The 14,505-nt window shown below is 35.0% G+C and overlaps 2 long non-coding RNA genes across 2 annotated transcripts; both read left to right on the plus strand.

Annotated features, from left to right (window-relative positions):
- The first annotated feature begins 4,177 nt into the window (after positions 1-4,177).
- Positions 4,178-9,467, plus strand: LOC144252073 (uncharacterized). Its single transcript, XR_013342905.1, has 3 exons — positions 4,178-4,264; positions 6,193-6,256; positions 9,434-9,467. It is a non-coding gene; the product is annotated as an uncharacterized LOC144252073 (long non-coding RNA).
- A 3-nt stretch (positions 9,468-9,470) lies between these two features.
- On the plus strand, positions 9,471-11,801 carry LOC144252074 (uncharacterized). The gene is made up of 3 exons (XR_013342906.1): positions 9,471-9,494; positions 9,695-9,779; positions 11,736-11,801. It is a non-coding gene; the product is annotated as an uncharacterized LOC144252074 (long non-coding RNA).
- The last annotated feature ends 2,704 nt before the right edge of the window (positions 11,802-14,505 follow it).

Consider the following 14,505-nt stretch of genomic DNA (forward strand, 5'->3'; position numbering starts at 1 on the left):
TTTATCAGAAAGTGACTGCATACCATATATACACCAATGCACAAGCAGAAGCATGTCATACATGAAAAAAACAAGAAAGAATAGAACAAGTATAGGCCTTTGCTTGGCTGTGTATGGACATTCCACTCTAGATGTGCCCTGATCGTCTCTAAACTTTACAGTTTTATATATATAGAAAGTAAAGCATATTCACATTAAAAAAATCTTTGACTTTGTAGTAGGAGCCCCCAACCAATATCCGTCATAGCTATTAATTCTAATGAGAAGAAACCCCTGTCAGTATCTATATAATAAGCCTAAGGCTCAGGCTCATTTCAGTTGGGTCATGTGTCCCAGCGTGGATCAGTTACAGTGACCTGGGAAGTGGTATGTTTCCACTGACCAGTCAGAGCCGCTATCCCTTGTTGGGATGGCACACTAAAACTGATAGTACTGCCATGCCATATCTATGAGGAGTGGTAAATGTTTACCCCTAGGTGAGGGGATGCTAGACCAACAGATAGTAGGGAATGTCCATATATGATAGAGAATGAGAGTGTCAAAGAAGAACAAAAATTTTATGGTAATTGGGTTCAAGAAACTGAGATACTTTAATCTGAGCTTCATTAAGCTTCAGCACAGGGGGCTGGATAAACCTCTTTCTCAACCAACAGAAGTTACATGGGGTCCAGGGAAAAAGATCCAATAGGTGGTGAGAATAGTAGGGGAAAAGAAGAAAGTATTCACTATAAGTTTAGCAGGTATGTTTTATGATCTAACATTATTTCTATTCTGTGTTTTATTTATTTGTTTTATAAAGAGAGAGTGAGAGAGGAGAGAGAGAGAGAATTTTTAATATTTATTTTTTAGTTCTCGGCGGACACAACATCTTTGTTGGTATGTGGTGCTGAGGGTCGAACCCGGGCCGCACGCATGCCAGGCGAGCGCGCTACCGATTGAGCCACATTCCCAGCCCTTATTTTTTAAATGTAGTAATCTGAACTTCAAAGTTGACAAATATCTAGTGGTAGGATTTTCCACCTTTTAGTATATATGAGAGATCTCTTTGTCCTCTTATACTGCAGGTGTCAGGAAACAGGACTTCTACCCTCTAAGGGGAAGCAGAGTTTAATGAAATGCATAGTCTTTAGAATAAAATCATCAGAATTCGCAAGGCCCACAAGAACACAGTACTGACTCTGAATACACGTGCCAGTGATTCTTTTAGCAAAAAACTACTCCTTTTTAAAAGGTTCACTTATTTTTTATTTTTCCACTTAAAGGGTTCACTTATTTTGATTTTTCTCCCGGGTTCCCATCTAATCAGAATGTTCTTTGTAAAATGTGTAGTAAGTAGGAAGGAGATCTGGACTAGGTATCATAAAATCATTGTTCTTTAGTTTGTTTCTAACTGTGACTTGAGGCCAGGTTCTGGCCTGTTTTTTTTTTTTTTTTTTTTTTTTTTTCCTGGTAGATTGTCTCTCTAGAGGAGACATGGTACCTAAAATGGAAGTTTGATTTGTGAATAACTGGGAGCCGGGTTAGTTAAATTCGCTTTCTAGACTAAGATATTAGATATAATGGATTTTCCAAATATTGGAGTCAGTAAGGATTTGGGTTCTATAGCAAAAAACAAAGACAAAAAGCCAAAACCTTACCATTTGAATTGAGAATAAAGTCAGTGATTTTTGGACCTTTTCTTAAAGCTAGGAACTACACTTACAGATAAAATAAAAGCTGATTGAAGGGGAGAGATGGAGAGAAGAGTTAGCCTGACTACACCTGTTATTTGAGCCTGTGTTCTTGGAGGTGCTGGGAATGCTGCCCAAACTGGTTGCTCCTTCCAGCTCCAAAATCTTGATTTCCAAAGTGTAGGGCATGTCATGACTTAGTGAATATTATTGCCTTAAATTATTTTTTAAAAATTTGTTTCTTATACTGAATTACTTTTATTCACAAAATACTATTTAGTACTTTATTAGTAAAATATAACAGAAGTTGAATACTTCGCTGGGTACCAAAATCTCTTAAGCAAAAATATTTATCTCTAGTTAATTTTTAAAACTCACTTGCCTATTCATAACATTCTACTAATTCATTAGTTTTATTTCTTGAGGTGTTAACATTTTTATTTATTTTTCATGATAGGGGCCTGATCTAACATTTTAATTAATTCATTTTCAAACAATATTTTTCCTTACCTATTATTTAATTTAAGCATATTTTTGAGAAAGAAAATAAATTTATCTTTTTGGAACAGGGTCATTATCGTTATTGTGCTGCTCTTTCTATGCTGGGGGAATATGACTGGGCCCTGGAAGCAAACATAAAAGCTCAAAAACTCTGTAAAAATCACCCTGAGGGATGTAAAGTTACAAAAACAAATAGAAGACTGACAAGGTATTTCACCTAAGATTATTTGGATACAGTTGAATTCCCTTTAAAGTTTCAAAGGTGGGTTTCTTGGATTAACAGAGGATCATAAATCAGTTCTCAGATGATTTGTGCTTATTTTGTTATGTTATCTTCAAGTTACTTATGTTTTCTATATCTTTCTGTGTAGAGTTAGTAATGTGTTCCATTAGGTTATTATACATGATTTGTATTTTTTATTTGAAACAGCCAGTAACCAAATTATTATTTATTCTTCTATAGAAAAATATTCTTTTCAGAAATTTTGAATAAAATAAATGCTTTTGAAAGGAAATTGTGTAAAACTTTTCATCATTTAAGTTATTTCTAAAAGAAAAGGCCCTTCAATAGAGTTGCTTAATTTGTTTGCACCAAGTTTGCAAATAATTCTATAGCATGTTGAACATCTATAATCAGAAATTGGCTGTGCAGGCTAGGACTTGTAAATTTTCATTCTTCAACCTTGTTTCTGTACTTAGTCATTTTTCTTTCTCAGTGCTTGAAAAAATTTCTTTACACTTTGAGTATCTAGGTCTTCCTTTTTTTTCTTCTTTGGATATTCAGTGTCTATGGAGCTGAGCTGAGCAGTTTTGTAACTAGCGGATGTTGTCATCCAGCTGTTAACAAGATTCTTAGATTGTGAGCTCCTTGAAGACAGGTACCGTCTCTGATTCAAATCAATGTATTGCTGTCATCTTATCAGTAATCACATGCAGTGGGATGTCACACATGGTGTACAACAGTTTGTTGACACCATTCTTAAATTACTGACATCTAGGATTGTAAAATTGTTTTGATTTATTTTTCAACTTTCTAAAGTTGTTTGATGTTCTTAACTCAGCTTAAAGGAAATTCGAAAATGTTTTGAAGTCTGTGTTGCCAATCCATTGATTACTGTGTGTGTGTGTGTGTGTGTGTGATTGACTTTTATAGGTTGAACACCAAATAAGAATCCAATTAAAGCTTTTTATGAAAGCAGGTGAGTTAATATCAGATCAGTAGCTACTACTTGGAATGACTTTGCCCTGTGAACTTAAGAATCACTTGTGTTTGTCATTTTAAAAACTTAATCGCAACTATAGTAAATTTAGGGAAGGAAGAATAAGAGGGTTCTTTTTTTTTTTGGTGTGTGTGTTTGCACACAAAATATCAGGTGATCTGTGAGTTGTCAGATTTATTTTATTGAATGACTTGGATGATTAGTAGCCTAATTTAGTGAGAAAAGAGGAGTGGAATGTTAATTTGAAGTTATTGTGCTTGATGGGGAGCAGTTGGTCACGGGGTCCTGGCAGTAGAGGGCTGATACACAGCCTTTGCCTCATGCCCTTCCTCTCTGTCCTGGAAACGTTGCCCCAGCCTCTTGATACTTTTCAAAGAGTACAAATCGATTTAGGAATGCTTATAAGAAAATAAATAGACAGCATTCTACATTTGCTTATTTGGCAATTTAAATAGATTAAGCCTTTCTCCCTTGATAAGCACACAGGATAGTGAAGCTGTTAATATGTGAAACATGAAGATTTATTTACTTTAATATTAGAACCCAGAATACTAGCCTTGAACTGGTTTTAAATACTACTTATGTATAAAGACTTATCTGAGAGGTAGAGGATCTTTTCAAAACAGTGGTACCTTGCTTTCAAGGAAGAAAGTCTATAATTGCTGCAACCTGTTTCTTTGAAGGATAACTTTTAAAAATGCTTATTAATTAGTAGGAATAAAGGGGTCATTCCTTTTATCCCATTTTAGGGCCTATATACCTAGGAATTTATCAGCTCCTGCTTTTAGTACTTCACTTAACTTTGTGGAGACGGAAAGAGATCTCAAAAAAACTAACTACAAGATGGCAAACGGTGGTAATCAGAATCTAAAGGTAAGCTCAGTTAAAAACTTACAATTATTTCAGCTATTAATAGTAACATGTTGGTGATAGTGGAAACCAACTATTTTGGTGGTAAAAAGTCTTACTTGTTGAGATCAAGAAAATTATTCTTTTTTTAGATTTTGTTTTGTTTTGTTTTTGGTACCAGGGAATGAACCCAAGGGTGCTTAACCACTGAACCACATCTGCAGTGCAATTATTCCTCATATAACTACAACCAATTATACCTCATACAACTACATAAAAATAATATATTTAAAAAGTCACAGAATTTCTTCTGAAATCACACTTACATATCTTTTTTTTTTTTTTTTTTAACCAGGGATTGAACCTAGAGATGCTTACCCACTGAGTTAAGCACATCCCCAGCCTTTTTATTTTTTTTTATTTTTATTTTGGGCCTTTCTAAGTTGCTGAGGCTGGCTTTGAACTTGGAATCCTCCTGTCTTTGCCTCCTGAGTCGCTGGGATTATAGGAATGTACTGTCAAGCCTGACTATATTTACAGATATTAAAATTATTTTTTTCTATATGTAATTTTGCCATTTAGTCCATTTTTATACCCTCCTTTTAGGTCACCCAGCCAGTCTCAGGAATGAGTGACAATGGGGTCTGTTGGCCAAGTCACTTCTACCCCTCCCTGTGTTTTGGATTTGTCTTTTTCTCCCTTTTCTGATTTGTAATCTGTTTGTGACCTGGCACTGTAGCAGCTCACCAGCCAACTTATGCTAAGCTGGGGTGCCTAGGAGGCACTCCTTCCCCACCTCTGCCAAGGTGTATCTACAGCTTCTGTTGCCCTTTCATGGCTGTGCTCAGCAGCAATCTTGGTCTGATGGTTTTTTTCAGAGCACTACACTAAGGCTTCTAGCCTGCCTCTGAGGTCAGGTGACCCAGATAAATGTGTCTGAGTTTTCCTCTACCTGTAATATATCTCCAACACTCAGCAGCTATCACTAAGTCACATTATATTTCTCTTCAAGATTTGAGGAAAGAAAAGATTATGATGTTTTGTCATTGGGTGGGTGATGGGCATTGAAAGGAACTTTCTTAATATACCATTAAGTCCTTTTGTTGGTAATATTGAAAATCTCCAAGAGGCTGTATTAATTTAGGGAGAAGAGCACAGGAATAATGTGGTAATATTCAGTTTAGTCATTGTTGAATAGCTGCCACATGAGACATCATTCTAGGCATCAGAGAACCGTCATTCAAGAATTTGTCATTTGTCTTGATCTCTGGTCACTAGTTATCATTTTGTATGCTTGCTTATACTTTTAGACTTAGTAACTAGATGCATATTTTAGGCACTTGAGTGAATTCTATCATATTCTACTACAAATTCTATTACATGGCCAGTGAATTCTTATTTTTTTAACAGTACATTATAATTATACATCATAGTGGAATCCATTGTTACATTCTCATACATGCATATAACAATTTGGTACATTTTATTCCCCAGTACTTCCTCTCCCTTCACCCTGGTCCCTCTCCACTACTCTGCTGGTCTCTCTTCTATTTTCATGAGACCGGTCCTCTTTTTTTCTTTATTTTTTCTCTAGCTCCCAAGTGTGAGAGAACATATGACCCATGACTTTCTCAGTCTGGCTTCTTTCACTTAACATGATGTGCTCAGGTTCCATACATTTTCCTGCAAATGGCATAATTTTGTTCTTCTTTATAGTTGAGTATAACTCCATTGTGTGTATGTATCACATTTTCTTGATCAGTTCATCCATTGATGACCACCTAGACTGGTTCCATAGTTTTGACTATTATGAACTATGCTGCTACAAACATGGATACGCATGATCACTATAGTATGTTGACTTTAGTTCTTTTGGATAAATGCTGAGGATTGGTATAACTGAAATGGCTATATTATTTTTACAGTCTCACTAGTTTTATTTTCATGGGCAGGTGGTAGATGAGGCTTTGAAGGTAGATGATTGTGACTGTCATCCTGAATTTTTACCACCACCAAGTGAGTATTTTTCTTATATAAATTGTTGCTGATTTGTCGTAGTATTACCTAAATTTATGCCCTAAAATTTGTATAAGCCTCATTTATATTTGCTCTTGTTCTCATTTTAATTTATAATGCTTCTGTATAAGTCAGCTTTCCATCACTATAATGAAATATTTGGCAAACGCTAGCTATGACATAAAGAGAATTATATTTTGGCTCATAGTTCTGGAGATGTGAAGATATGGTATTGGCTCAGTGCTGGTAAGGCAGTGGATTGCAATGGCAGGGAAAATGTGGTGGAGCAAACTGCTCATATCCTGAGCCAGGAAGCAGAGAGAGAAGACAAGACCAGGCTCCCACATTCCTCTTCAAAGGCATTTCTCCAGCGATTTAACGAACTTCCTTCAAGATTCTACAGCACTTCTTAATATTTCCACCCTAGCGATTAAGCCTTTGCACGTGGACTTTTGGGGAACACTCAGCATAAACATAGCAGTTTTTATTGTTAAGAAAACATTGAGTATTTGAAATCAATGCTCAGTCTTTTCATTTAATTTTGGAACTTCAATAAGAAGAATGGAAAGGAACACTTAAGCACATAGCATTTCTTATCTGTCCTTAATCACTTTTAGGCCACCTTTTTTCTTGTTATTGAAAGTTTTCATTATTATCTCCCTTTCCTTAATCTCAGGAGCCTTTCTTTCTTTTTTTTTTTTTTTTACATTTTTCCCCCTAATCAATCTCCCTCTGAAATTTTTAATACCATACGTACTGCTTGTCTGTTTACATACAATATGTTCATCTGTGCTTTATATATAAAAAGAACTAGGCTTTTTCGTTTCCCAACAGCTTAATTTTTTCACTGTATTTGGGGTAATACTCAACTCCTGTTGAGAATGGACGTCTGTTGTCAGGTGTGGTGGTGCACACCTGTAATTTCAGCATCTTGGAAGGCTGAGGAAGGAGGATTGCAAGTTCAAAGCCAGCCTAAGCAATTTAGCAAGGCAATCAACTTGGTGAGATGATGTCTCTAAATTTAAAAAAAAACTTTAAAAGGGTTGGGGATATGGCTCACTGGTTAAGTACCCCTGAGTTCAGTCCCTGACACCAAAAAAAAAAAAAAAAAAGAATGGATACTTTAGTCCTTTGGAACTACTGTAGCAAAAATACTATAAACTGGGTAGCTTTAAACAACAAACATTCAATTCTCATATTTCTGTAGGCTGGGAAATCCAATATTGTGGTGCCAGCAGTTTTGATATCTGGTGAGGCCTCTTCCTGGTTAATGGATGACCTTTTTTTGGATAATGGGAATTGAACCCAGGGACTTACTATTGAGCAAGATCCCCAGCCTTTTTTTATTTTTTTATTTTGAGAAAGGGTCTTGCTAAGTTGCTGAGGCTGACATTGAACTTAGGATCCTCCTGCTTTAGTCTCCAGAGTTGCTAGGATTACAGGGTGTACTACTGTGCCCAACAGTAGATGGCTAACTTTTTGCTGTGTCCTCATATAATAGAAGGATGGGGGCATCTCCTGGGGCCTCTTCTTATAAGGGCACTAATTCCTGTACGAGGTCTTTACTTTATGACCTAATCACCTCTTCAAAGTTCTACCTCCTAAAACCATTGGGGATTAGATTTCCAATATAACAAATCTTGGGGCAACACATTCAGCCCATAAGAATGCTTTAGGCTAATTCCTGTTTAGTTTTACTTTTGAGGAAAATCTTTCTCACGTGGATTACATGCTTCTCTGTTTTTTAAAACAAGAGTTTAAGGAAATAGACTTTTTTTTAATGATTCTAAAGGTTGTTATACCCAATAGTTGTTTATCTCAAGCTTTCATATAGAGTACCTTTCAGGGTTATTGAAGTGGATTGTTGTGGCCTCCAGTTAGTGATACCCTGTTGCTCTCTTTACTTTCTCTCGTTTGTTTTCTTTTGAATGGCTTTGTTTCTATCCATTTTTATCTTTTACTACCTACATTCTGTCTTCTCTGGGGTCTAATTCCACATGTTGAACCCCTGAACATTTGCAGTTGGTTAGCAATTAGTGTGCTTACAGTGAGTGGGAACTTAGGTGTTTGTCTTACCTATTGTGATTCCAACACCATGTGAAACATCTTTGAGGATTAAGCTTTTTTTTTTTTTTTTTAGAAAGGTAGTTTTTAATTCGTTAATATTTCTTAGGCCATTATTAGCAGACAACACATTTAAATAACTTATTTAAATACTATCTACTCATCAGTATCCACGTTCAGTAAAAGAACTTGAAATCCTAGGATTAGGGTTAAATAGTTTTGCCCAACCTCACAAAGCAGAAATCACGCTAAGACTCCTGTACCTTTTGTTTCTGAGGCTACTGAAGCCAGCTTGGGCTCCACCCTTCTTATTTCATTGACCTTGATCGGCTCTGTGCTGTCCCCACAAACCTAGCACAAATTCTCTGTCCTTCCGCCATGCTCACTCTTCCATGTAGCTTTGAATGTGTCACTCCCCTGCTACACAGAGGCTTGATTCCTGCCAGTGTGATAAAGGCTAGCCTGATGACTCATGGGTATCTGAAGCAAAGGGTTTGCGAACACTCACACCAGCCTGCCTTTGCAGTCATTTTCTAGCCTTCTATCTTGCTAGAGCTCTTAAGATTGTACAGGTTTACTTAGTATTTATAAATGAACTCTACTCTTGGGTTCAAACCAGTCTGTCCAAATCATTCATCTTAAGACCAAAGAAAGGCTGCATCCTCACTAACCCTTTCTCCAACCACTCTGCCTTAGATGGGTGATTTCTTCCTTCTGTAGTTAGGAGAGAAGTTACTGGCTGTGGAATTAATGTGTCAATAATGGCATAGTCTTGTCTTTTCTTCATTACTAAAACAATGTGTCCTTTCTTTCCATCTGATTGTAAAATGACTGAGAATAGGAGCCCTTGCCTATATCTCTCTGTATCTGCTGCAAATCTAAATAACTATTATCATCATTATAATTTATCTTTGTAATAATTTTACATCATACATAGAATACCATCATCAGTGCCTGCCTTCCTTTCTGGCTTACCTGTTTGTAATTATGCTCTCATATAGTATTGCTTCTTTGTCTTTCTTAATTCAATTTATATATGTTTTTATTGTTTTGCTCTCAGGCTTGTGGATTTTTATGTATGGATCTCAGGAACAAATGCTTTTGTATTCACAGGTCAGCCTCCAAAACATAAAGGAAAACAAAAATCCCGAAACAATGAATCAGAGAAATTCAGGTATTTTTTTTCCCTCTAATTTTATAGGGACATTTTATTGAAATTACATTGGATTTAGAGAGTAATTTGGGGAAATCAGTGTCTTAGTAATATTTCTATTTAGGAACTCACATGTGACTGTCCATTTACTCCGTATTTTTCTTTATATAAACAGGACTGTTTTATTTTAAGATGATTTAAAACATGCTTTTCTCTTTAAGTTCTAGTTCACAGTTGACTTTACCAGTTGATTTGAAAAACATCTTGGAGAAACAGTTTTCTAAATCTTCCAGAGCTGCACACCAGGTAATGGAAATAGCTTTTCCAGTAGAAATAGCAAAGCTCTGGTCATGAATTAATATATGCTTACTAAGAAACCGGACTATCATTAATTTAAATACTAATTCAAAAATTGTTACACAGGGATTTAACCAGTGGTTAGAACTGTAGAATTTCTTGTCAAAGATTTAATAGTAATACTAACTTTAAATATTTTTCAAAGATTTGGATAATTTAAAAAGATTTAAGCATATGCAGTTTCATTATGCCTACTTTAACAATAAACTTGGTAAATTCTTTCTATGTTATTTAGTGATGAAAATTTATATCAGGGAATAGGATAATTGCTTCAAAATTTATGGGTCATTTAAAATTCAATTAATTATTTAGGTCTATATAACATCTTACAAAGGACTGAAACAGATTTCTAATTATTTGAATAAAAGCAGTTTTAGAATTTGTTAACAGTTGGAGATTTTTTAATTATATGTTTTTTATATTTTTACTGACTCTAAAAACCCTGAAGGACTTTTGAAAAAGCCTGTGAAGGTAAAAAGATTATTTATTATAGTTGTTTGTGAACCCATTGTTTATTCAATACGTTTTTATTGGGCCCCTCCCAGATGTTGCAGACAGAGGGAGTCTGCATTGACAGTGTCCAACCTGCTCTGATGAAACTTACATTACAGATATCGTATGTTAAGTTATGTTATGGGAAATAATTTCCAAGGCTATGTGGATCTGTTCCTAGAATAAGAAAGGAGATTAAAACAGCATATTTGGGCTGGGGTGGAAGCTCAATGGAAGAGTGCTTGCCTAGCATGTGTGAGGCACTAGGTTCAATTCTCAGCACCACATATAAATAAATAAAATAAAGATCCATTGACAACTAAAAATAATTTTAAAAAATATTTTTTAAAAAGGTGAATAACTATTGATTGACAGGACAGCACTTCATGGTCTGTAATCTCAAATTCACATCTTAAAACAAATGTGGCTCTCATGTGTGTTTTAAATACTATAGTGGATAACCAGGTTAATATGAGAATTGTTCTTTTCCATCATATTTTGGGGGAAAGTTGTCCTATATTTTGGTTCATTGGCTAGAAACCATCAGGAATCTTTTGTTAATCTGTGACTAAACTCTACAGTTTACTTTTTGAGTCTTTATTGTTAGGAACAGTGAGGAGTATATTGTTTAATTTAGTATTTTCTGTTCTCTGAATGGTGTACACATGTATGGCAAGGATGACAAGACTTTATCTTAATGTCTTACCTCTGTCATCTTTGTGGAACTTTTGTAACTTAAGGCTATTGCCATGTAACTAAAATCTGAATTCACATTATAATGTTTGTGTACATATGTTTTCAACTTGCAAAGAGTTTATCACTTTATTTGAGTATATTATGTCAATTTTGTTTTTATTTTTTTATGTTTTTCCTTTTATTTAATATTGTACTCTGTCAATAATTTTTTTCTGGTTATATTTAAATACATGTGAAGTAGGAGTAGTTAACGATTGAAATATGTATTTCTTGCTTAAAATTAATGTTTGTTTCAGCACAGGATGACAGTTGTTAAAATCTGATTGTTTGGGTACATAGGTCCTGTGTTCTTATGTGTCTAATTGTTGTAGTCCCAGACAATTTACTCATTTAGTGATGTTTGGTATTCTTCTTACATTGTTAAAACTCCAAAATATTATTGGTATAGACTGAAAAATAAGCAAAGCTTTGCACTGTATAGAATAAAATGAATCAAACTTTCCTCTCATGGGCAGTGGCAGAGGAATGAAGATAATGAGGCAGTGCTGTGCTGAGAAAGGAATATGATGAATAAAGCATAGTTTGAGTATTTATTTAAATACTTACTATCATTTATAAAGTGTTAATGTGAATTTAACATCATAAGTTTTAAACTAAAAAGCTGTAGATTTGCACTAGTGAAATAAAATTTCTTTTTCTTTTTTTTTCTTTTTGCAGGATTTTGCTAATATAATGAAAATGCTAAGAAGCTTAATTCAAGATGGTTACACAGCCTTATTGGAGCAGCATTGCTGAAGTGCTGTGCAGGCCTTTACAGAGTTGCTAAATGGTTTAGATCCTCAAAAAATAAAGGTAAAATTGCCAAATCATAGCTTGTTTATCAATACCAGTGCACCTCAGATGAATTTAGAAAAAATCAAGGCTTTAACTCGAATTTATATACCTTATACCTTGGCTGGGAGCAGGTGAATCTCCTCCAGGTTGTGGGGCACAGGTGATGATCCCAATTCAGAGTTTGTGATTACATTCAATGTATGATCCATGCTTATGTTCTCTTTTTGACCATTGTTTGGGTTATCAGAACCTTCTGGCCTTTCCTTTTATGAAAAGGAGTCTTTTAATAAAGCAAGAATTTGGACTCACTTTTAGGTTGCATTTTTTTTTTATCCAGCAAGAAGGAATTAACTAGATAAATGAGTAGCTTAAGCAAGATTGTGAAAGAGCAGATATCTTACTTAATCTGTTACTAACACATGCAAAAGCACATGATTTTAATTAAAAATTATTCTAATTTATTATGAACTATGCCTTAAACAACTGACACATGGATTCTGTGTTTTATTTTTTTAAAAAAATATATATTTTTTTTAGTTGTAGTTGGACACAATACCTTTATTTTATTTATTTATTTTATGCGGTGCTGAGGATGGAACCCAGGGCCTCGCTCATGCTAGGTGAGCACTCTACCACTGAGCCACAACCCCAGCACTGATTTTGTGTTTTAAATACTTGATATGCATATAACAGTTTTGTATTTGCAAAATATATTTTCTAATTCTATTTGATCATTAATTCAATCATACTGATGAATGATGTTATTACACTTGTTTAGTGATGTTATTACACTGTTGTGGCTAGAAGGTTAATGTGATGTAAACTGGCAGATTTATGTTTAGATTTTTAACTAAAGCCTTTTTATTGACAGCAATTGAACCTGGCCATGATTAACTATGTATTAGTAGTATATGGACTTGCCATTTCTCTGCTTGGAATAGGACAGCCTGAGGTAAGATTGTAACACAGAGAAGAAACAATTAAAATAGGATATTGGTTTTGTAAGATATATAAAAACTGTTTTTCCATTTTGGCTCATTTCCTTCTGTGTACTTTCTTGAAAGGCTGAAATAGCTAAATTTAAATAGTTTGTGCTTTTTTTTTCTTTTTTTTTAAAGATAACTTTGTATTCCTATTAGAAAAAAAGTAATGCTTGCAGTACTGGGATTCTACATCTTACTTACATAAAAAATAAAGAGTCTAATGTATCATGGTAGGCAAATTGCAAAAACATAAAGTTGAAGGAAAAGAGCAGGTTGGAGAACACAAACATTGTGATAACACTAGTGTATAATTTCATATAGAACAATACTAAATATTGTTTATGGATATCTCTGCATTTTGTAAAACTGAAAAAAAAATCATGGACTACCCGTTTATCATATTTAAGATAATGACAACATTTATTGACTGTGAGTTATTTATGGTTGCCAGGAACAAGGGTGATAACTCACTGCCTTGTCTCAAAATAGAGCAGGACATTTTTTTAAGTTATAAAAAGAATCTAATAGTAAAAGACGTGGTTCTGGTTTGATAAATATAAGCAGTATAGAGCAGTGAAGTCCTGTAAAAGGAAAGCAGGTTCCTTGTCTTAGAAGGAGAACACAACAGAAACAGAGAACAGATAAAGATGCGGTGAACACTTATTGAATGCTTACTGTGTGCTAAGCATTGTGTGACGTGCACTTTTTCCAGTTGTTTCAGAAGAAGAATAACAAAAAATTGAGATAGACGTTGTCTTTACCTCCATCTTAAGAAATTTTCCAAACATCAGATTCATGACTCTAATCCGAGCACTCTTTAACTTCCAACTACATGCTCTTAGTTACTATAATAAAGTGGTTTTCATTTAAAAAATGGGTAGTTCCTTGAAGACACGTTGTGAGTGAGCAGTAGCGAGGGAAGCCAGGAGACATAGTCCAAGGAGTGGATGAGGGAAGGGTCCCAGTATGGACTGAGCCTCATCATAAGTACTTGGCTTTCTTCTGTTTTGGGTACTAAATGCCAAAGCCATTTGGCTTGGAGATATATATATATATATATATATATATATATATATGTACACCAAGGTTAAATATAAATATAACAGGTGTGGTTTTGCTTAGTTTTTGTCATAGTTTTCATCTCGGATATTTTCAAGCTAAAGTTTCCAAGTTACAGAATAGGCAATCTAGAGATAACTAACCAAATCTAAAAGGGCAAAATGAAAATGAAGTCTCATGATGTGGATCCCAATTGGTTCAGAATTCCTAAGAGATAGTAGTTAGGGAGGTGGAGAGTTGCAAGTAGCAAATGAAAGCCAGGTAACACTATCTAAGATTCTGGTTCCTGTAGCCATAGGAAGCAGGCTGAGTATATCCCCTAGGGGGAGCAAGAGGACAGGATGGGGAGTGCCGCAGGACTATCCAGGGAGATTGAAATTGAGAAAGGGCTTTTGGGTCTGGTGATCAGGGTGGTTATGGTTTTGCCAAAGTGGGTCCCATAAAGCACTGTAGTAGCAACGCGGCTTGGCAAGGATAGGTGGCTTCTCATGGTGAGATAAGGTATTCAGTGGCACCTTCTCTTTATAAGAGTTTGGCAGTGGGAGAGGTAAGAAGGTAGCCAACAGGGTCTCTGACTTCTCTCGGGACTGCTGGAAGTGCCTGTAAAAATT

Source organism: Urocitellus parryii, unplaced genomic scaffold (assembly GCF_045843805.1).
Source record: "Urocitellus parryii isolate mUroPar1 unplaced genomic scaffold, mUroPar1.hap1 Scaffold_37, whole genome shotgun sequence".
Classification (NCBI taxonomy): Eukaryota; Metazoa; Chordata; class Mammalia; order Rodentia; family Sciuridae; genus Urocitellus; species Urocitellus parryii.